Source organism: Chelonoidis abingdonii, chromosome 1, assembly GCF_003597395.2.
Source record: "Chelonoidis abingdonii isolate Lonesome George chromosome 1, CheloAbing_2.0, whole genome shotgun sequence".
In the NCBI taxonomy this organism is placed as follows: domain Eukaryota; kingdom Metazoa; phylum Chordata; order Testudines; family Testudinidae; genus Chelonoidis; species Chelonoidis abingdonii.
Window position 1 is genome coordinate 189,938,448 of NC_133769.1, and position 24,442 is coordinate 189,962,889.

The following is a 24,442-nucleotide window of genomic DNA, read 5'->3' on the forward strand; positions in this document are numbered from 1 at the left end:
CTTAGTTTCTTTGAAAACGTAAAAACACCTCATGACATGAATGCAATTTAGCCTCTTAACATTCTCCTGTACAGTGCTCTCTCTGGTCCCTTTGCTTCCAATGTACTTTCAACCCCATTATAAATGCCTCAAGGTCCAACTTGATAACTCGCATAAGCCAGAGTGCTCTGAACCACTGGAAAATAATCAGCATGGTCTGCAAATTCATGCATCTAAATGTTCACAAATACTTGAGACATACAGCTATCTTCTAACACCTACCTGTAATTCCATATTAGATTATAGCCCCTGTGTTTGGAATTATGTCTGCAAGTTAAGGACTAATTTTTGGCAGATCTATCCTTATGGGTAGTGCCAAAGTGTGCCCTTTAAGAGACAAAAATGCGTTTGGAAGGCTGGTATTTGTTGATCATTTTTCCTTGAGCAGTGATTTAGGGGTATATGTATAGCTGGAGGTTGACACTTTGTGGCTAATTTTCAAATTAGATAACTGTGAAAAGGGTTTAATTTTCATCTAGAGCATGTATATAATTAGAACTGCTCTTCTTTTCTCCAACCCCTCAATCCTGGCTGAAAGATGAGATTTCTATGAAGAGAAAAGGTACGTTCTGAACAAAATAGCAATAATCAGTAACATGCCGTAAAATCACACACTGTTTTTCATTATTTTTTATTATTCCTTTTCATAATAGATGTGTCTGTGCATTTGAGAACTGTGTGCACTGGTAAAGAGTAGGAGTATTAAACAGCACAGAGACTTTTTTAATAGCATAAATGTTCCTATTGAGTCATGGCTGATTATAGGCTCCATCCCTGTAGTTTGTACTCAAACAAAACTCCCGTTGACTTCAGTCTGCAGGATCATGCCAGTATTTTTTATGACAATTTAATTACAGATGCAAACATTCCCTAAATCAGCTTGCAGAGTCAAGGAAATGTTTTTCAGGTCCTCTCAGGCATTAACAGGAGAAGAGTAGTCCAAGGTAATGCCGGTGTGTTAAGGTGCATGATCTGCATGTTCATATGTGCACATTATTTGGCCTAACAACATTACACAACCTCAAAGATTATTCCATCATATGTCAAGAGCAATCTGCATGGAAGATATTTGAGATGGAGCCTTTTCAGTCAGAATATGGGTGTGTAATAGTTCAGGTTTTGCCATTTACGTGTGTCCATGTTAGAGCCGTTCTGAATGGATGTATGTGTAGCCATACTTTTGTACAGAGTTAGAAAATTCAGCTTTTCCCCTAAAAGCTGAATTTAGTGATACCATAAATTCTTCCCTAAAAATGACTACATGCTTTCTAACAACTTTATCATTGTTCTGTTTTATGGCCAAATCAATCTGTAAGTTTGCATGAGCGGAAAGTCTAGGTTGAATATTAGGAAACACTATTTTACTACAAGGGTGGTGAAGCACTGGAATAGGTTACCGAAGAAGGTGGTGGAATCTCCATTTTTAGAGGTTTTTAAGGCCTGGCTTGACAAAGCCCTGGCTGGGATGATTTAGCTGGTGTTGGTCTTGCTTTGAGCAGGAAGTTGGACTAGATGATATCCTGAGGGCTCTTCCAATCCTAATTTTCTATGTTTCTATGATCAAGATATTTGAGTTGTTTGTATCTACGAATGCATCTCCTACAATTTGTAACATATGAGGTAAGTGTTTAGAACCTTAAATTTATGTCAGGCCACTGGCCTAGTCAACAGTAGAGGGGATCAAACCTGAGACTTCTGGCTCTTACTGTGTGAATCTCTACTGCCTAAGCTAGAACATCCAGCTCTCTTAGCCAAGGCTGTAGCAAACTTATAGGTTGGGTTAGTTGCTACTTGTTTTTGAAATTTCCCTGTTTTGTAACTTTGTAGGAATGTACACATTATGCCTTCCATATGCCTGGGTTGGGACACCTCTGGGGTTTATGCCATACTTTTCCACAATAGAAACATGTCAGTGGGTGCTGGTCCTCGGAAGGAGATGGTCTCCCCTGTGTCTCTGACTATAGCTGAACTGGAATGAGCTGCCTAGGTTGGATATTTTCCTTCTTCCTGATAGGTTGGGATAAGCAAAAATGACTTTGTGCTATTTGCAGCACAGCCACCTGATCCTTCAGGTTCTTCAATTGCTTTTGCACATCCACATCTCTGGTGATCACCGTCTCTTCATTAGAGAGACAAGGTACTTCATTAGAGAGACAACAACTTCTGTTGTTGGTCCAATAAAAGATATTACCTCACCCACCTTGTCTCGCTAATATTCTGGGACCAGCATGGCTACAATAACACTGCATGCTGTCTCTTCATGACTTTTGAATGCATTTGCCTTGGGCTGTGATATAGGAGCCAACAAAAGCCTTCCTCACTACCTTCTTGGTTTCTGACTTCCGTTAATAGTGCCAGGAAGGTGGGTGGGTTTTCCAACCTCTCCCTCAAACATAAATTAAGAAGTAGAAGAGCATTGTAGAGGGTACTCCACAATACCTGAGAGAGCTGGGCATGGTTCACTTGTTCTGGAAGTATATCTTTTTTCAGAGTCATGCATACTAGCAATTTCTTCAGCTTCAATGGGGACTTTTACATTTTTTCTCTCAAATGTTTTTCTCAACTGATAGTCCATATCCTCACAACTCAGCATGGTTTTGGGGTTTTTCTAGACCAAAGAATCCTAAGAATTAAGAGGCAGCTGAGATCTGCCCCTTAACATTGTTTAAAGGGTAGTATATTTAATAACACATGTAGTTTTGGTTTCCTAATATTTTTGTCAGATCATTTCTCTCTCTCTAACATTTCTTCATTTAGATATAAATTGCACATTTTTTTGAGGCGAGTAAGCATAGGTATTAGAGGACCTGATCTAACAACATTTACGTATGCAAGTAAAGATTGCAGAATTGGATCCAAAATGTGAAAAGCAAAGCTTTTAACGTAGCTTTAAAAAAAATATTTGTAGACTAGTTTTGAGGAGAATAAAGTTTCCAGGCTCCAGATTGCACTGTGAATTAGCTATTCATAAAAGAAATAGATGACTTGAGGGACTTTCCAGACAGGCAATATAAAGTGTTATTTTTCCTTATATAAATAGTTTGTTAGGCTTTTTAAATGTCAAAGTGGTGAAAGCTCTCCAAATTGGAAATACTATCATAGACATTTGTCATTTATCCTTAAAGTACAAGTAATCTTGTTTCATTAGGCAGAGGTGGTTAAAAATACTTGTCTGCTCCTTGTCTGACTTTCATTGTTACAAAGCAAAAATGATAGTTTTGGAAATATGACTTGACTTGACTTGAATATGACTTGGCTTGAAATCTTTCTCAAGCCTTGAAACTCATTGTATTTTCTTCCCTTTGCTGCTATATATATATCTGGTTGGAAACTGAACTGCAAGTAGCTTTCCTGTCAAAAATATAATTAGCAACTGGGCATCTATTCTGTTCTCTATAGTCTAATGATGCAGGTCTCCCAGGAACCTTTTCTATTTTTCTAATCATTTTATGGTACTTATCTGGCTTCCATCACTGTAATATTTGAGTGCCTCACAACCCTTAATGTTTTTATCCTCACAGCGCATACATGTTACAAATGGGGAATTGAGGCGCAGAGACTTTTGGCCCAGATCTTCAGAGGTAGTCAGGCACCAAACTCCCATTGAAACAATTTCAGTGGCTTAGTTGGCTCAAGGTAAGAAAGAGAGTCTCTGAAGCAGTGGATTGAACCTGTGGCACCTTTCCTGGCCATCCCACCTTGATGTTGGTGAAACCAACCCTTATGATCCACCAGTGCTTGCAGCACCACTGAGAAGTACCCGCTGCAGTTTATGTACTGGTTGGCAATGTGGTCCGGTGCCACAATAGGGATAAGCGTTCCATCTATCACCTCACGACAGTTAGGGAACCCCATTGCAGCAAAGCCATCCACTCTGCCCTGTATATTTCACAGAGTCACTACCCTTGATAGCAGAAGGTCAGTGATTGAATTGGCTACTCGGATCACAGCAGTGCCCACAGTAGATTTGCCCATTCCAAATTGATTTCTGACTGACCGGTAGCAGTCAGGCATTGCAAGCTTCCACAGGGCTATCACCATTCACTTCTCAACTGTCAGGGCTGCTCTCATGTTGGTATTCCTGCACTTCTGGGTAGGGGAAAGCAACTAACAAAGTTCCATAAAAGTGGCCTTACACATGTGAAAGTTTTGCAGCCACTGGGAATCATCCCATACCCACAACACTATGCGGTCCCACCAGTTTGTGCTTGTTTACCAGGCCCAGATTCAGCATTCCACTATATCAGCCTGCCCCACTGCCACCTTGATGTCCCAATTGCCACAGCCCGTGCTTTCAGGAACGTCTGTGTCCATGTCCTCCTCACAATCGTCCTCGTGCTGCCATCTCTTAGCCAGGTTCTGCACATACTGCAGAGTAACGTGCAAGGTGTTTACAATGCTCGCAACAGTAGCAGTGAGCTGAGTGGGCTCCATGCTTGCCAAGCTATGGTGTCTGCATGGTAAACCCAGGAAAAAAGACATGAAACGATTGTAGGCCTTTGCTTTCATGGAGGAAAGGAGAGGAGACTGACTTGTATCCAAAACCACCGGCAACAATGTTTTTGCCCCATCAGGCATTGGGAGCATAACCCCGAATTCCAATGGGCAGAGGAGACTGCGGGGACCGTGGGATAGCTACCCACCGTGCACCACTCCATGAGTTGATGCTAGCCATGGTAGTGAGGACGCACTCCACTGACTTAATGTGCTTAGTGAGGACATGCACAATTGACTGTATAAAATCACTTTCTAAAGATCGTCCATAAAATCGACCTAATTTCATAGCGTAGACGCCGTTAGATTTCATCATCCCTTCCCCATGCAATTGTGTATATTTTGTCTACTTATATTATAAACTATTTGGGGAAGAGACCTGATAAACTTTATGTATGTGAAGCACCTAGCACAACGTTGGCACATAAATCCCCTCAAAACCACTGTGGGATGACTAAGGCCTTGTCTACATGAACACTCAGTTTGTGGCAAGCTAAGATGAAAATCTCTCTCCCACTAGGCTGCTGCATCCATATGGATCCTGCATCCCTGTGCTAAACATCTCATAGTGCACTTTGATCTTGCCAACAGTCCCTTATTACATGAGACGTCACTTATTTTTCATCTCTGTACAACAAGATCGAGAGTTGCTAAATGCTGCAAAAAGAAACAAGAAATACCCATAGTGAGTATCTATTATTATCAACATTATTATTTTATTAATAATTAATAATTGGTATGAGGGGTTAGCCATCCTACGTACATACCTTGCATCTTGGGAAGGTACATATTTGAGGTGTGCTGCCACAGCTTCCCTTGATTTTTAGCCCACTATTATGATCAGAGAGAGAACACGTGTAGGTCTACCCAAGCTGGGAATTACACCATGAATTTGGTGTCTAGATGTACCAGTGAGGGGTAGATTTATACCCCAGGTTGCTGAGGACTAAGTGTTCATATATACAAGTCCCCAATATTATAATCCATGTTATACAATGGAGAAATTGAGTGAGAGACTTTCCCCAAAGCCACGCAGTTATTCACAGTAATACAGGGAATTAGAATTCACAAGCTGCCCTGCTCTGAGTCCCATACTCAATGCAGTAAATAATGCTGCCCTTCATTAAGGTTGAAATATAACTTTAGCTTACTGTCCTGCCATTGATTAAATATATATTTAGGAAGCTTGTACTCTTCCACAGCTGATTTGATATATGTCCAGTAATTTCACCACTTTGTTACATAGGAAGGGAGTGGGGAGCTGAGATGCTCCATAATTTATATCCACAGAAACTAATTGCCATTTTTTCCCCTCTAAAGCTTTTACAGTGTTGGATCTGAGTTTGGGGAAAAGATACTAATACCGATATTTTCTCAGGAGATATTCTTCTTCCAAATGGGTTTTTTAACACTAACTTACACCAAAATCATCAGATTCTACTGAAATAATATAGGACTTGTTTATATTGTTCTTTCCAAATAGTCTTGCTCATGAGAGCTTCTGCTGTCTGCAAGAACTTCAGTTTTGCTGCCACAACTCAAATTCTATCTCCCTGACAGTACCTTTATCCTGCACTACACTGTGACCTCTGCCCTTCTCATCTGTTGGTTGATGATGCAAAGGCAGGTTTCTCATAGTATTTGGTCATATGGCTTAGGTGGGCAGATGGCTATTCTATTGGTTTGTGTCCTGTTGCATTTCTCACAAGCTTGTTGCTTAGGTTGGTCTTTCATTACTCTTGTCTTTTGCTCCTATCTCAGAAGGTTATTTCAGAGAAGGGAATTGGGTCTGAGGCCACTGTAAGTATTCTGGTGGCTCTAACGTCTCAGATATGGCCCTGGTGGACAAAGTCCCTCATCATAGCCCCAAAGGTGATTTGTGGATTTAGCTGAGAGACAGGAGGATGACTGCAGCTCTGATCTATCTACATCCATTAAGGCATAGGACTTAGTGTCAGTAGTCAAGTTATTGAAGTGGCAAGGAAAATCTTTCAAGGTCTAAAGACTTAGAGATATTTTCACAGTAGGTACCACACTTACACAGGGGGAGGTTTTGTCTTCCAGTATTCTTCTGGATGCTGTGACACTGATTTACACCAGTTCAGGATCTGAACTGGAATCCATAATTTCTAGAGATGGTCTTGAGAAGGGCTGTTTCATTGTGATTTTTTTTTTTTTTAATTTTCATTGGTCAGATTTCGGTTTTGCAGAACCAAACTCCAAACATGAGTGGACTAATCTAGGGTTCCATTTTATCTTACTTGCCAGAGTTTGACAAATCTGATTTTAACTTATGTCGAACAATAACAAATGCTGATAAAGACAATGCAGATTTATTTTATATGCTATTGACTCTCCCATTGTGTTTTTCTTCTGGAACAGAGAGAGAGAGAGCTTTAAGGGCAAACCTAAATATCGAGTTAGCCTGTGACCCCAGAATTTTTGTAACTGTCCATCACCTTTCATGTATTAGTAAATTATATTAGCTCTGGGTATTGAAATTCAGCATGACTGCCAATTTCCAGTAATAATGCCAAATTTGTTAATTTCCTGGCATTTCTCAGTAGTTAGCATAGTTGAATTGTGCAGCATTCTTGGTTTCTTGTGTGAACCCAGAAGTGTTAATTGTTCTCTTGATAATATTGAGTAATTGCGTGTTTTTTTAGAAAGTCTTGCTTTAAAACTTAGAGTAGCTTTGTGAATTTATTTTAGGTTCAGGTGATGTTCTATGAATGTTTGTTTCTTCTTGTAACTGATTCTGTTCTCTTTGGCTTCCATTCCTCCTCTAGAGAGAGACATCTTAAATGTCTCAAAATAAAATTTGGTGCTTTATCAGCAGATAAAAAAAAAACAACCCACATTCAATTAACTTTGAATATAACTGATAGAATTAGATCCAGTATTGAAAAATACTGTTATACCCGTATAGAAAAATAACTATTTGCATCCTTTTTTAGTTTCTAATAATATTGGTACTCTCCACCCTTGTTTAACCAGTCCCCTATTTTTCTTACTAGTGAAAGGATAAAAGGCAATGCTGTGTCTTGGTAAATATTTTTTATAAATTATAACTTACATGGTGATGTCTTTAAAGATTTTGTACTGCTATTTCAGCGTGAGTGTTCTTATTGCTGTCAGTAGAGGGCAGGATAACATTGTCAGATCACTTACAAAACTATTGAAAATTCATGGAAAACTTATCATTTATCCTTATGGTTGCATGCAAAATATTTGAGCATACAGCCAAAGCATTGTGTGCTTATTTTTGTTCCTGTCAGGTATTAGCAGCAGCTTTGTAAAGTCCAATGACAGAGCCATCAAGTTTTTTACTTAAAAATATTGTAGGATGGCTATGGGAAGGGGGAAGAGTGACCCTGAAGAATTAGCACTGTCATTGAAGAGTAGGTCTGCTAAATAGTTTTATATACCAGAGCGTCATACTTGTGTCTACACCACTTTAACACTTTGGGGGCTGGGAAACCCATTTAGATTTTCCATAGTTTATCCTGTTTTTTGGTTTTGGTTTTTATTCACTCAGTGGAGGAATTGGCTGCTGATAGTGATGAATATGTGAAGGGGAAAGATGCCCATGTTAGAAGGTGTGCAAAGTTCCTCGCATGGTGCCACTGAAGAGTGCCCAGAAAAGGTGGAGTTGAGAAGACTGCAGTGTGACCATTTAATGTTCTATGGATGTTCGTGTCCTAATCATAGTCTGCAACCATAAAGGTTTGAAATATAATATTTAAAGAATAAATAAGTGTTCAGATTCTGGAGCACAATTTGTGGCCAAGTGGTGAATTTCACAGTAAATTCCGTGATGCAGAATCACTGAGTACGTGTAGCCGTGTACCTTAGTGCCACCAAAAGCCTAATGAAAACTACTTGCTGCACCAATCTCCCTTCTCACCACTACACACTCCAGAACACAACCAGCCTGCTGATCTCTCATGTGCTAAAGAAACATACAGGCCCCATTGTTTAGAACAGATTACTGCCACTTTGTGTAGCTCCTGCATAATTTCCACCACTTCCCATTGGTGTGCACCACAAAACAGATGAAACTTACTATGTCTCCAAAGTGCAGCTGCTTAGACTTTTACTAAGACAACTGGGTTGAGTTATCCATCGACGGTGTAAAACATTAAAGAGAGAGATGAATTACTTAGGGTAGAGAGTAATTGGATGAAAATGAAGCAAAATCAGCTTTTCTTGCTTTGCAGTGTAAATTTTCCTGACAGTAAGATTTTATCAGTTGTGGCGTTACTCCTCAAAGGGAAGCAGTTAAAGTCTCTGTTGGTTGAGACATTAATAACTAGAGTGGAGAAATGCCTTTTGTCCTCATTGGGAATGATCCTAAATTCACAGGGAGATGAATTAGGTAACTGAGTGAGTCTTTTTCTATTTAATTTCAGTTATAAAACATGATATTTAACCAGCCCTCTCTCCTGTTGTAGAAATTATTTCATACTAACACTGATGTTCAATTCTTTTTTTATAAGAAGAGGGGACAAAGCTCACTGGCAGTGTGAAACTAAATAGCTCTGGTTTAAGGTTCAAAGATGGGAAATAAAATGGCATTGTCTTAAACTGTATGCCCCATGCTTGGCAGATAAGAGGTGACAAATCCACCTTTTGTCTGAGAAGGTGAGTTATCTTCCTGAGTAGGCAGACTCTTCCTTTTGTTGTTTAAGAAATCTCTCACCAAAGTCCATCGATGCTTTGGATCGAGTCATCAGTTGTGAGGGGAAGGGAAACTTTCTCACACTCATGGAGCAGTATTGGTAGTGGTGTCAGCGAAGACTGCAGGTTCATTCTTCTGAGGCCGCATTGTATAGTTGCTGATGTATAAGTGCATATTGGCTGACTGGCCAGCCCTGAAAACACCATTATCCTCCAAGGGTATGTGGCTCTTAGCTAAGAGTAAGATACCCTTAATCATGTTGAACAGTACCATTGAAGTCAGCGTGGCTACTTTTGGAGTAAAGGTGATTCCCAACAAAAAGATATCAGACTCTGGCTGTAAATCATATTTTTAAAACTATGTTTTTGTTTTTATTTTCTGTTTTGTCATGTTAGTAGATGCACTGGCTGCCGCTTCCAGCAGCTCCCATGATCAGTCAGACCTGTGGACGTGGCAGGTAAACAAACTGGTCCGGCCCACCAGGGGCTTTCCCTAAACAAGTGGTCTCCCAAGTTTGGGAAACACTGCTGTACAGAATAAAAATAATGTGTTTAAATTTGGCAGAACAAAGAAGAAATCCATCAGAATGGAATACAATTGGTTTATTTGTGCTACAATCAATGCTATCTTTTACAGGTACAGGCGCTAGCCAAGACTTGTACTTTTAACTCCTCTTCTTTACATATATTTTTCCACACCTGCTCATGATGAGTACATGTCTTTTGCTGCTGTGTGATAGTGAATAGCCATTTGTACAGCTATGACACAAGAACTGCACCTTGAATTGGCTGACAAAGTGTAGATCAGTTATAATACCAATACTTTTTCCACTTTATATGACATTTTATACATCATGAAAGAGGCTTAACAGGCCAGGGAGGTAGAATTCCACTTTTGACTCTGTTAACTAGACGTGTTGCCTGCCAGTTTCTCTTCTCTAACAGGGTCAGCTCGTTCTTCTGCTGGTCTTGAGTGGTACTGTCGGCACTTTAATTATCCAAGTACCGTGGGTACAGTTAACAAATATTCTTGTACCTTCATGCTAGTAGGTAAGATATTAGTTCTGATAGTATTTCTCATTACACTGTATGTGCAGAGAATAGCTGCATAAACCAGATGTCTTTTGCAATTGTTTAAAAAAAAAAGTAAATAAAACATAACACTTATCAGATGATATAAAAGAAATATGGTGGAACATTCATTTTGATCAGCTGTTATTTCTTGAGAGTAGGTTAAGTTGGGAACCTTCTCCAGGACATAAAACAGAGTTTCCAAAGGAGGTGTGGTCTTGGAGTGGGACGTGGTGAAGAAAAGAACTGCAGTCACTGGGTTTTACTTCTAGTAAGAGAATCCAGGGTGGAGGTAGAACTTTAATTTATTTTCATTCTCTGTATTTGCTTCCTTTGAACAATAAATTTCAAATTTTTGATGATTTTTCTTGTTCAAAATTTTTGAATTGACAAAAGTATTAAATGTTGAAAATTTTGCAAAAATTTCCTTTAGCTCTAATAGCAAAGTATATAAGTTTGTATCCTCTTGAGTCCTTGCAGTACTCACATTCTGACCTCTGGGCTCCAGAGAATCCTCATCACAGTCTTTTAAAGTGGCATTTTCATTTATCCCTGAAAAATGTCCCTGGCAAATAAGGCACAAGCTCCCTCAGGTGTTTGCTGTTTAGCCTGGCTTCAGAGTTTATTAAGTACAATCCATAATGACCTCAGATGTAGAGGGAAATGCCAGCTGTCCCACATGTTGATACTTAGATTGTAAGCTTCCTGGGGCAGAGATTGTCTTTTTGTTCTATGTTTGTACAGCACCTAGCACAATGCGGCCCTTGTACATGACTACGGTTGCTCGGTGCTCCGGTAATACAAATAATAAATACTACTACACCTCTACTCCAATATAACGCTGTCCTTGGGAGCCAAAAAATCTTACCGCATTATAGGTGAAACCGTGTTATATTGAACTTGCTTTGATCCACCAGAGTGCACAGCCCCCTCCCCTCCCCGAGCACTGCTTTACTGTGTTATATTCGACGTCGTGTTATACCAGGTTGTGTTATATCGGGGTAGAGGTGTACTACTGTGGTCACTACAGGTTCCAAGCAATTTCACTTCATGCTCTCAAAACCATGTTGCTTCAGTTAGATGCATATTGGATTACCCCAGTGTGTATGAAAATATATGATTTTCAGGATTTAAAGAGAACTAGATAAATTCATGGAGGTTAAGTCCATTAATGACTATTAGCCAGGATGAGTAAGGAATGGTGCCTATCCTCTGTTTGTCAGAGGGTGGAGATGGATGGCAGGAGTGAAGTTGCTTGAGCATTGCCTGTTGGGTTCACTCCCTCTGGGGCACCTGGCATTGGCTGTAGGTGGACAGGATAGGATACTGGGCTGGATGGACCTTTGATCTGACCCAGTATGGCTGTTCTTATGTTATGTTATGGTCTTATGATTTACAAAGTACTTTAAATTTGTGGCTCTGGAGAAGTATTTTCTTCTATGAAATTGTTACACCAACATCTCCAAGCTGGGAAACAATCCACCTGATTTAATTCTGCAATTCAGAAAAATATAGGTTTTACAGCCATTGGCCAGAGATGGTTCAGGTGCTCCAGTGACCTTCTAATGAGCTGGGCAGATAATAGGAAGCATGCATCCAAACACTTGGATATTTACGTGAAACTCTTTGTTATGGAAATCATTTGAGTAATGAATTTTTAATGGATCTTAATATAAGTTAGCAAATGCTGTGCCTGTGCTGCTCTGTTCACTATACTAACCACTTTCCATGTGCTCCTTACTTATGCACACCTGTGTCCCCATTAAAACTTCATTAAGGAATACACCTGCAGAAGCTTTATTTGCTCTCATTGCACTCAGGACATTAAATGCTGTACATTACATGCTTTCTTACAAGTCTTTGCTCTGAACTTCCAGGAGAAACTTAGGAGCACAGAAAACGACCGATGGCCAGAAATGTCAACCAAACTTTTGAGATTCAAAAATGTTTGCTTAATTTTAGGATGATGGCTATGATTTTATCCAGCCCTGTTCACTCATCTCTTGTAATAAGTGAAAGTGAGAAACCTACAAGGATGCTCACTAAACCACTATGGGCTGACTTTCTTCTTCACTGAAACTCTCAAAGATTTTTCACCAAAGGGCATCCATTTAACTTAGCAAGCCTCTACAAAGTCTCCACACACCGTGGGGCTGCTTATAGGAAACTAGCTGTTCACTTTATTGCAGGGCTCAAGGAACATAAATCTACTATTACTGTGTTTAACACCTTAAATAAATCATGTATGGTACATATGTAGTGTATATGTTCAAATGAACTTCCCTCCAAAAGCTGACTACGTAGGAACATGTACTCAATGCCCACGGTACAATTATCAGTCTCTGTTCAGTAGTAGAAGCCTAGAACTGAAGGCCAGAATATGAAAGCTGAATTACTTGTTGCATACAAAAAACCCCAAAACATTACTCTGGGTCATCACTGAGGTCACTGACAGCCCAGACTGGGAGAGTTCAAGTTTAGTTTCATGGCAGCAGCTAGTCTCTGGCTTTACATGAGAACTGCAGTTCTCATTACTGGCATTTGCTTATATTAGCACAAACAAAAGTATGTTTTTATTTATATATGCGTTGGTGAACACACACTTTTAAAATAATCCTTTATATAGAAAAGTCCCAAGCAAGCACCTATTGTATACTGTTCAGTGAACAGACTGATATTCACATTTTTACAGTGCCAATTGCATTCATAAAATCTTATATCTGTGTTCAGAAAAAACCCCTCTGAATTCCAAGCACTTCTTTTCTGTAATTATTAGATCCAGTCTTTTTGTCAGATTGTAGCCCAGGTTTTATCATTGTCCCTGGGCAGAATAGCACAACACTTGGGCACTTGACCTCCCCATAAAAACTAGAACAGGAAACTGCAATAAATAATCCACTCCAAAGGCCACTTGAAAAAAGTATTGCACTTTATTTTTTGTACGACTGAAAATGGGGTCTACTTCAGAGTAAGTAAAGCACTGGATGAGATTTTTGGAAACAATGGTTTTATATTAGTTTTTTCCTCAATTAAAATTACATCTTTCAATTGCTTAGATTTTTTTAAAAAAAAAGAGATGCACTTTTTTTTTAAACACCGGAATTCAATGGGGCTTCAAACTTAATGCTAGTTAAATCCTGTAATATAAAAAAATTAGTAAAATTAATGGTGATTTAAAATAATGTTAAAGATGTATAGTATACAGTACACATTCTGACTGTATTTAAAAAGCCGTACATCTCTAGCTCTATATAATGCCTTCCTCTGGAGCCAAAATATCTTACCGCATTATAGGTGAAACTGTGTTATATTGAACTTGCTTTGATCCACCAGTGTGTGCAGTCCCACCCGCCCCAGAGCGCTGCTTTACTGCATTATATCAAGTCAAGTTATATTGAGGTAGAGGTGTATCTGATTTCTAGTTCTTTTAAATGGGGCAACCTGGTTCTTTCTTCCCTACCTTACATCATCAAACTGAACCTCTTGCAGGAAAAGAAGGGTTTGATCCAGAACTTGCTATGTTGGGGGTGGAGGAGAATCTTTTCATCAACTAGATAGACTCTTGGGCTTTGGTAAGATGCTAGCTCTACTTGTTGAATGAAGATACTAAAAGAATAGTTTGGGATTTAACATTTCTTTTCGATAATTTTATTTATAGAGGCCCTGACTCTGCAATGATCTCCCCATGAAGCCCCACTGCCTTCACTGGCACTCTGCAAGGAACTCATTGTAGGTTCCGGGCCATAATGTGAAGTGTGTGTGTGTATGTGTGTAATTTGTATATAAATCACATATTGGTGTATGAAGGTTTTATCAGAATGAGTTTGGAATGGCTATATCACTCACATCCCTGTTGGGTACCAGATATAGTGATCTATGAGGGAAAAGTAAATGATGGAAAACCTCTAAGAGTTACCTAAACTGTTTTTGTTGTTTTTAACTCATAACAATAATGTCATTTGTTTAACATCAGACAAACTAGGGCCTTCAAGGGTCAGAGGCAAAAGCTGTGCATCTTCCATTCCTACTAGTACAAACCAGTTTCTACCTCTTTTGGGTTCTGTCCACAGCTGGCTAGGAACTCCCACCCCTGCTAAAAATTTTCATCTTTTTTTTTTTTCATTTTTATCCAAATGAAATTTGACTAAGTTTTTCAGTTTTTTGGCATCTTGAAACTGAAAAAAATTGACTGGACAAAAAATGTTTCTTAATTTTTTTTTTTTTTCCCAACTGACTAAAATCTTTTTTTGGCTACTGAAAGTAAATTTAAAAAAAAAAAAACCAAAAGTTTGAGGTGCTGGTGACTGAAATTTTTTTGACCAGCTAAAGTTCTACACAGTAGACCTTCAACTTTCAGCTGGTCTAAGTTTGAATATTACATACCCTGTAACTTGGGCCACTGTAACTTGGGCATGAAATTTCTTCTTCATCATGGAAAAAGAGAGAGAGAGATTTCTGGGATAGGTTGCCATTTTTTGGGGAGGAGGCTTAGGAGAAAAGGGACAAATAGTGACTACTTGGATTATTAAAAGTAACCAGTGCAGAGACAGATTAGTGGACAGAATGCAGGGGAAACTGTCAAAGATATTTGGAAAATTCAGTTCATATCATGGATATTATCAGCTCTTCTTACGCAACACGAGTTGCTGCCTGGGCTAACCCCAACTAGGCTATTATTTGTAGCATGCTAGCTTAAGCCGAGCTACTGCATTTCTGTCAATCTGTGCTGGGAAGCACATTCCCAGCTGCAGTGTGGATGTAGCCTAAAGATTCTGGTCCATGCTCCACCCTCTTTCCACCATGCTAACGGTATAAGTGAGCTGGAATCTACCTGAACAGATCCCTGAGAAGCTAGCTCCACCTGCTGCAGGGGACACGATTGAAAACTAGTTGCGATAGATTAGAACAGCTCTGAAGTTCCTGTGACTTTTTTTTTTTTTTTAAGGGGCAGAGGTAGGAGCTAAGCCTGTGAGCTGATGGAGTGCAAAGACTATGCACAGCCCCTTCACCCTACACTCGTGTACAGCATGAGTGCACCTTGGGCTAACCCCAGCACTGGGTCCCATATCTATCTATAGTTACATATTGTTTTTAATTTAATATTAAGGATGAGCCATAACCTGAATCTCTTATCAGGAGTCCTTGGAACTTTGGTGGATTGGATAAAATGCAACCCAAATTTGAACTCATTTTTGATTTTACACAATTAAAACCTTGATTACTTTGTCCAACCATTTTTAGTAAACTGTTGTTTAGATATCTAAAGTAGTCTAAATAATTCCTGGAATTTTCCTTTGTGTTTAAAAGGTTTAAACTAGTATGGTTCAAACAAACATCCAGCTTTGATATGCTCCTAATTACTGCTTTAACAGGCTTACTGTCTTATCAAGTATTTATTTGCAAGGCTTTCAGTCTATATAAAATTGACAGGCTGGTGTAGAGCTGATTTATTCATTTAAAATTTCTCTCTTATTGACTATGCAAAAGTTTCCACTAATGAGAATTTTCCCCATTGTGCATCATTAATACATTAAGTACACTTCAAATTTTTCCAGTAATGATACAATGAGAATTGCTTAGCTGATTTAAATGACACAGATGTAGCAGTAATTATACATTGTACATGTGCAACAAACACAATTTGCTGATTATCCAAAACAAAAGTAAACTTTTTATTATAGTAATTTACTCTAATTTAGATACAGAGCCATTTTCTTTGTGTTATATTTATGCATTTGAGAAACTTACAAAGAGACATGTAATTAGACCTGTTTCATCCATGGTTGACTGTCTTTTAAGCAGAAGTCCTATGTGAATAGCTTAGAGACACTATCAGATTACACACATCATGGTGGGTTTTTTTAAATGAGTGTATTTTACTGGTAATGTCTTTAGATTACTCAAAATGAGAGGTTTTTTAAACAATTGAATTTTCACTATTTTAAGCCATTTTTTGCTAGACTGTTTATATTGCACTGGGCTTGAACAATGAAATTAAGGTAGTCGTTTTCACTTTCTGGTTCTCTGGAGCTTCAGGGCTTGGATTGCAAATGCTATAGGGGAAAATTCAATGCCAAACAACTCAATATTGGAAATGTTTTCCAAAATTTGTGACACATTTCTGTTAATGTGCTTGAAATCTATGGGAGTTTTGCTTTTGCCTTAATAGAAGCAGGTTGAGGCCAAATATTAAAATGTGAGAAAGTTCTTTTAATCCAAACCTAAATTTTAGGCATTTAACAACTTGAAAGTATTCATGTTAAGAGATTATTATCAAATATTAAACAAAGAGTTCTTTTCTGCTGCATGTAACATTACTAGGAGTCACCAGATAGATGGTACATTTACAGATAATCTTCAAGTTCTGTTTAACACACAATAGAATGACACATCTTGGAGAAATATGTTAGTTTTGGTGTAATTGTTTACATTGGCCATATTACCAGTAATATAAAAGATACAAACCCTTTTTTTGACAGGAAAAAGACTTTTAATTCATTTTAAAGTGATAAATACATTTTTATGACATCCAACCACCAGTAGATTATATCTCCAAATAAAGAAAAATGATAGATCTGTTTTAATTGGAGTGTTTGGGAGGAATGGAAATTAACTTTTAATTTGTCTCTGGATTATCATGGGTGAACATAATAGGGATATGCAATCTGAATTAAAAAAAAGAAAAATCTCAGATGTTGCAAATACTAGGCTTGATTCACCATTCTGGTACACCAGGCTTCGACTGAACCAGGAGAATTACTTGTTACTCTCAGGGAAGGATAATCTTGTAGCACCATGCAGAAGAAAGCCTATAGCCTTTTATTCAGCAATCCTGAATGTTTGAAACATAACTGGAAAAGGGGTGATAGGCTATATGCTTTATATTTTGACTTTTTTCTCATGTAACCAGGGGAATTCCTTTACCTTTCCTAGAAGTCACTTTCCTAGGTTCCCTTCTTTCTCAAAATGCCCAGGGAAATCCTTCTTTCTTTTGACTCGACTTTAGGGGTAGATTGGTGGCTTGAATCCTAGCTCCTTTCAATTAAAGTGGTCTGCTCTCCTCTGCCATGTCACCTTCAGGTTGATACCTGGTGTGGCTGCTGCTCCCCCAAGTCCGCCTGAGGTGTGTTTATTGGGCTAGAGCAATTGGAGGAGAGGTGATGGCAACAAGCTGCTTCATTTACATTGTCAATGGGACAATTTGTAGTGCTTGGTGTTAGGACAACACAATGTAAGATCAGCAGATTGCTCTGTTGATTCTGAAGTTCTACAAGGCTAAGCAGCGCTGCTGTATGTTTTCTACTAACATTAGGGCCCTGATCTTGCGCCAAGTTCCTCAGGGACACATTATTCTGCTTTCATGGAGCTCGTTGCAGGATTGGGTCCCTGTGTCTGTATGCCTTGATCTATATCTTCTACCAATAGCAATGGACTCTATGTTAGCAATTATGTACTTGAACATTTGCACATCACGAGTTAGAATGCTCTCTGTTTAAACCAGCATATGCTGTCCATTACTCATTTTTATTTATTCAAGATGCTGTTGCTAGTAAATCAAATTTGAATTCAAAGTTGCAGAATCCAAATAAAATCTTACCATGACATTTGGGTCTACATCAACCCATTTTTATGGATTTAATATTTATCTGATGGATACCACAGAAGAAGGGAAAAGATTCCACTAAGTGAATATGACAAAATGTGTGTTTGGTACACATTGTCAAATTACTCCACTGCTGGGAATGGTAACAGCTGTGTAGTGTGTGCCTCATTTTTCTGTTAAAATCAGCTCAAGATTTGTTACTTGGTTATTTCAATCTTCCTCAGTCTTGGAATATATTTTAAACTAAACTTCATTTGAGTCAGGTTGCTGATGGGGTTTTGGCTAGAAAGCAGCTATTTTCATGGTACAGCTGTGATCAAGGTTATGGCTGCCCTTGTCACTTGTGATAAATGGTCAGTGTAAAAGCATAGTTTTCTGGTTATAGAGATCTGTGTGAGGACCATTTTCTGTGCCTTATTTTGGGGAAGGAAAAGGGCTTTTACAAAGAACTCTCTATTCTGCCCTGGAAGTTCGCATTTAGATGCTTTGCTGCATATCTGTGGTAGCCTCGACCGAATGGCCAAAAGGGTAGAAAAATGCTGCAGAGTGCTGAGGATAATGGAGGCCTGGGGGCGGGAGTGGGGGAAAGAATTGATTGTGAAGACGGGGGTCCCTCAGTCCCTGTGTATTGTACAGCGGGTGATGAGGCAGCAAAATTGTATATCGTGAAACATAGGCCCAGCTAGCAATATAGTATGCAGCTTTCTCAACTGTTAGCTTGTTCCACCATTCCCTATCCCTTTGTTTGTCTGCTTATTTACCTGTTACATATTATCCAAATCCTAGACATATGAACTTTCTAAAGCAGGGCCTCTCTCTATGCTCTTTTTAAAAATATAGTGCCTAGTACAATGGGGCCTTCAGCCCTCTTTGGAGTCCATAGACACTACTGCAATATCACTAAGCAATATCAATGTCTAGTTTTGATTCCATGAGGCGTGCCTTTAATGGTTTCTTACTGATACAGTGTGTACAAGCAAGGATTCCTTCTCTTCAGTTGATGGTGTTTAATGTAAGGTTGTTGGTCAGTTAAATATCTATTATTGCTGATTTATTTAAGGAAGAGGCAGCCAACTCTGCATTTGACACTGAGATTTAGTAGGTTGATGCTAGAAGATCAGTTCTAGTTCTGTTGGTGCTGGTCAGGTACTCAATATAAAATTAACTAAAGGGAGGTTGTCAATGAGATGTTGTGGCTTTATTATTTGCATATTCCCTAACCTGCAGGAAGTAGGTCACTTCCCATAGTTGTATGAAGTAGTGTATGTCCTTCTACATACTTTGCCCCAGGAAGGAGTTAATATGGGACTAGGTTTGGGGTGTAACTTTTACCCACTTCACCTCAGAATCCCTGTGTAAAATTTCTCATGATTGGCCACCTACATTTAGGCGGGAAAGGAATTTATATCCATTTTAGAACATAAATCTGATTATGGAGCTGCTACCATGCATGGCTATAATAGGATAAATACTCTTGCTTGTTTTATGTTAATGTTGGGAGTAGGGGCACGTGTGTGTGTGTGTGTGTTTTGTATAGGTATGTATATATACAGTAGTTCAAGAAGAATTTCCAATTTATCTTTAAATAGTGATTTTTTTAATATAAAATTTACTCTTTTATGCCTTTAAAAACAAACCTGGAATTATTCTTGAACTATTTGCGTCTGTCTTACCAAAGGGATTTTGTGGGTCATTTAGCAGAATGACAGATTTTTTTTTCAAACCCATTGTATAATTGTTTTGTTAGCTGTTTTTGTTATAGAAATAAAGTAATGAAGAGATCTGTGAAGGTCAAGATTTTCTGTTGCAATATTTTTCTCTTTGTTTTTCTTTGAAGTTGTCTCATTTCCCCTCCCCTTCAACACACATTATTTTGTTGTCAAAAAAGTCACCAATTCTATGTCAGGAAAAAAGTGTTTATTTTTCGTGTGAGCTTTTGAAAACAATTTTACTACATTTCAGCCTCTTCCTTGCTGAAACTCATCTCAAAATAATTTTGCAGGCAAAACTGGCTTTGCAAACATTTTCTGCACTTCCACTATTTGGCTATGATGTCATTTTCTTGCAATTAAGTATGCTCCATGCCCTGAAATATTTTAAGTGGTCAGTCATGAGGATAAATTCTCTGCCCCTTTGCACTATCTTGCTGATGCAAAGAGACTGGAAAGCTGCTGGATCTCTCCGTAGCGCCATCTATGCCTCCCTTCCTAACTGCTGCTGTTCTTAACTTTAAAATCTCAGCATTAAAATGAATTGCTTGCTTCACATTGTTTCTTTGCTTTAATCTTTGTTGCACCTTTCCCTACTCACCTTCTTTACCACTAAAGTCACTGGGAACTGTAGGTCTTTCAGCACATCTGAAAATCAGGCATGTGGTGGATATGTCTACACTGCAATTACACACCCGTGGCTGGCCCATGCCTGCTAACTCAGGCTCTTGGGACTTGGCTCAGGGGCTGTTTAACTATGGTGTAGATGTTTGGGCTCTGGCTACCGTCTGAGCTCTGGGACCTTCCCACCTTGCAGGGTCCTAGAGCCCAGGCTCCAGCCCAAGCCTGGCCGTCTACAGTGGACATCTACACTCCTTTGCCTGAGCCCCACAAGACCAAGTCAGTTGGTATGGTGTCTAATTGCATTGTAGACATACCCAGTGTCTCAAGTTGAGCAACCAAAAAATGAGCCACACAAAATCAGCAGCCACATGTGACAAATTTTGGCTGTAGGAGACTTGCTTAGAGTCACACAGTACATAATTGGTGGTCCTAACAATCAGTCCTTTGTCCTAGCCACCACACCCTATTGCCACCAAATGTAGAGGAATCTGGGATTGCAACAAATGCAATTTTCTATGACTGCATGTGCAAGTGGGCCTGCTTAGCAGTAACTCAGTGGCAAGAAATCAAACTCTAAGATGGTATAAGGTGTGAATAGTTACTTGGGAATCCATGAAATCAGGTAACAATTCTTGTATTGAATAGACAATTGACTGTCTCTATATGATTATACTTGTGCCTAGATATCACAGTGATTGGTGCCTTAGAAATAATGGTGAAGAATTAAATGAACTTTTGTGTATTTCATTTCTAGTTAGGTGAATATATAGGCACAAATCTTTACTATGCCATTGAGGATATCTCTCTGCTGCTGGGCTAATGCACAATGTGTCTTGTGTGGTTTTGACTGTCAATCAAAATGTGAAATTATGTTCTAATGTCACTGAAACTGCTTGCAGCTGTGCTGTGGTTGGCAAAATAGTGGGGATGAGCTCAAGCAATGTAAGCTGAATAGCCTGACCCTATGACAGTTTATATGTCCTCATATATTAACTAATGATTTATAAAAGGCTATCAGTTTTTTGTAAGCTTGCAAAATAAATAGTCAAACTTGTCTGAACATAAGAGATGTCTGGTGCTTCTTCAGCTGTCATATTTCTGAGACTGGTTTAGCAACTTGATAGATTTTACAGCTCAGCCTACTAACTGATTTAATGACTTGGCCTATTAGAAATGCTAGCTGAAAACTAATTTTGGCAGGAGGAATGGTCAGATGCATTCTTCAATGTCTTCAGTTTGAACCGGTTACAGGGGGAGAAAAAGCCAGGAAAGACTATAAATAGCTTCACAAATATTTTACTGTTTGCTTTTCAGTGTAGAGGTAAGATGTTTACGGACTAATTGTGCAACTTTACCATTGGATCATGAGAAACTAAGTAGGAAGTATAATTATTATACAATTATGTACCAGGTCTTTAATTTTCTTATTGCTATTTTGTCTTCTGTTTTTAAATGACCAAAACTCTGTAACGTCTGATTCTTCATCACATGAGGTCTTCAAATCAAGATTGGGGTAAAATCCTGAATTTAATGGCAAAACTCCATGCCTTTTCTAAAAGAATAGGCACTAACTCAACTAGACATTTTGGGCCTGCTTCAGGAATTGCTGATTGAAATTGTATGGCATGTGTTACACAGACGGTCAGATGAAATTATCATAATCTTCCTTTTGGGCCTTAAAATCTATGACTCTATGTAATTGTCTGGCCTTCTTTGTGGCCTAGATTCATCAAGGAACTGAGGTGTATATATAAATAGTGTCACTGAAATAAATAGGACTATGCAAGTCTGTTACTCACATTACCTTACCTGAATTGGAGCTTATGTCCCCAGGGTTGCCCTCTGGCCTTCGTTCAGAGATAGACAGAGACTTCTGTGTTCTTCGCTCAGTACACACCAGGCACCTTAATACTTCTCTGCCTTCCATGAGTCCAGCATTTGGTTTCTTTTTAGAGTGTCAGCAGCTAAGTACCCAAGATTTATATCAAGTAGCCCAATTTAAGTTTAGCTCAATGAACTATTCATTGACAATTTACAGACCAGTGAGCAAAACCGAAATCTAAGGGTATGTGTACACTGCAATGTAAACCCTGTCGAGTCAGCTTATGCTGGGTTAGAAAACCCAGAGCCTGAGCATCTACATTGATTGTTAACTTTTGGTTAAGAACTTTCTACCCCAGGCTCGAGCCTGGGCCTCTAGCATCCACATTACAGCACACAGACCAAGTCAAACCAGATGGCTTAGCACCCTTGCAAAATGTTGCTGCTCTAATCCATTGATCATGGTGCATTGTGGGAAAACCTGACTGTCCATGCTACACTTTACTGGAAGTTTGAACAGCCCAACACCACTTCCTGCCAGGCAGCCATTTTGGTCTGTGCAGTCCCAGCTCCTGGAGCCAGCAGTGTTGAGGAGGCACCTTTTTGAAGAACTTTTTGTTTATGCTTTCACTCCTGTGTTAGGAAAAAGGCAGAGCTTCCATGAGATGCTGGTAGACATTTTACCAGCATGTTCTGACCCACCAAAGGCAACTGTCAGAACTTGATGCAGGAGGAAGACACAGATATGGCAGACTCAAGCTGGCTGATGTTGCTCATGACACTCAATGTAACTGCTGATGCTTCCTATGTAGACTGGTACTTCTGGAGCAGGGTCACAAGAACAGACTGATGGATCACTTTGTCATGAGGACCTGGGATGACTAGCAGTGGGTCCAGAACTTTCACTTGAAGAAAGCTACATTTCTGAAGCTTTGTGAGCAGCTTGCTCCAACCCTCCAGTGTTAAGACACACGCATGAAAGAGGCCATCCCAATCCAGAAGCGGGTTGCTATACCCATCTGGAAGCTGGCTGCTCCAGGTTGCTACGGGTCTGTTGCCAACAAGTTTGGTGTTGGAAAGTTAACTGTGTGTAAAGTGGCAGCAGAGGTTTCTGAGGCAATCGGGCATGTGGTTTACTCCAAGGTAGGATCATAAAAGATATTTGTGAAGTAACTGCTTCCTTTTAGGCAATGTGGTTTCCAATGGAACCAACCATTGATGAGACTCATGTGCCCCATAGTTGGCCCTCCTCGAGGAGCACATGAGTACATAAACTGCAAAGAGTACTACTCTGTTATTACGCAGGCCTCATGGACCACAGAGGTCGATTTACATAAGGTAAACATGGTCACCACTGGGAAAGTCCCTGATTTTAGAGGCCCTGGCAAAAGAAGGTTTAGTTAGGTGCAGGTGCAGAATGGTTCCTGCATGTGCCATTGACAGATGGAAATCCCATTACAAACTTGTTTGGATTCCAGTGGCATCAATGTCCACGTCATTGTGACTTGCTGTGCTCTTCACAACCTTTGTGAAGCCAGAGCTAAGACATTTCCCCCAAATGGACCTATGCCAGCAAGAGGCCACTGAATCAGTACCTTCAGCCAGAAATTTCACCTACCACAGCTGGGGTTGGCTGCATCCAGGCGACAGAAGTCAGGGGTGCTTTATGCTTCCACGTTATTAAGTGGCATGGTCCAATGGAAGAGGAAGAATAGTACCTCAATGAAAGTGCTTGTGAAGGGATCGGGATGAGGCTCATTGATTGTTGGAGGTTTCCATATTTGAGGAAGGGGTGGAGGGTTGATTGCCATGTAATGTACTTATGAATGACATGACCACTTATCAAATGGGGACGGAGGGGTTGATTCACAGTATGGATTGATGTAAGGAAGTAATTTAAGTATAAATTGATGTAGACAACTGTATTGAGGAACGGTGTTTGCATACTAATTCCTAATGGTCTCTGATCATGTGCTTACCTTTGTTATTTGAAATACACATTCTATGAAGTGATGCAGTGAGAGCAATCAACATTCTTGATAAAATAAAAAGCTTTTATTTATGAACATGTATTAGAAAAGTACAACATTCTCCCATTGCCAGGCAGGCCAGCTGCCATTACTGCACCAAAACCACAGGAAGAACAGAACCATACAGAAACAAAAAATCCCAACAAAAACCAGAAAACAAAGTGTGTGGAAAAGTGCAAACAGTCAAACCATGTACAAGACAGAAACTCCCTTCTGCTGCATGTCCCCTATCCTGCCCCCCATCCTCCCTTCCCTACTTTTCCTGTTTTCCATGCTATGACTGGGTACCTGGATGGGCCACAATGAGAATGCTACACTCAGGGCAGACCCCCCAAAATGGGGCAGACAATCCCCCAAACAGGTGGTTTATT

At 39.4% G+C, this 24,442-nt stretch overlaps 1 long non-coding RNA gene across 3 annotated transcripts in view; it reads left to right on the forward strand.

Annotated features, from left to right (window-relative positions):
- Positions 1-556: 556 nt before the first annotated feature.
- The window catches only part of LOC116815468 (uncharacterized), a 325,990-nt gene continuing 302,104 nt past the window's right edge, over positions 557-24,442 (forward strand). For all 3 annotated transcript variants that reach the window (XR_012657152.1, XR_012657151.1, XR_012657153.1), the window contains exon 1: positions 557-601. This is a non-coding gene — a long non-coding RNA (uncharacterized LOC116815468). The remainder of the gene's footprint in view (positions 602-24,442) is intronic.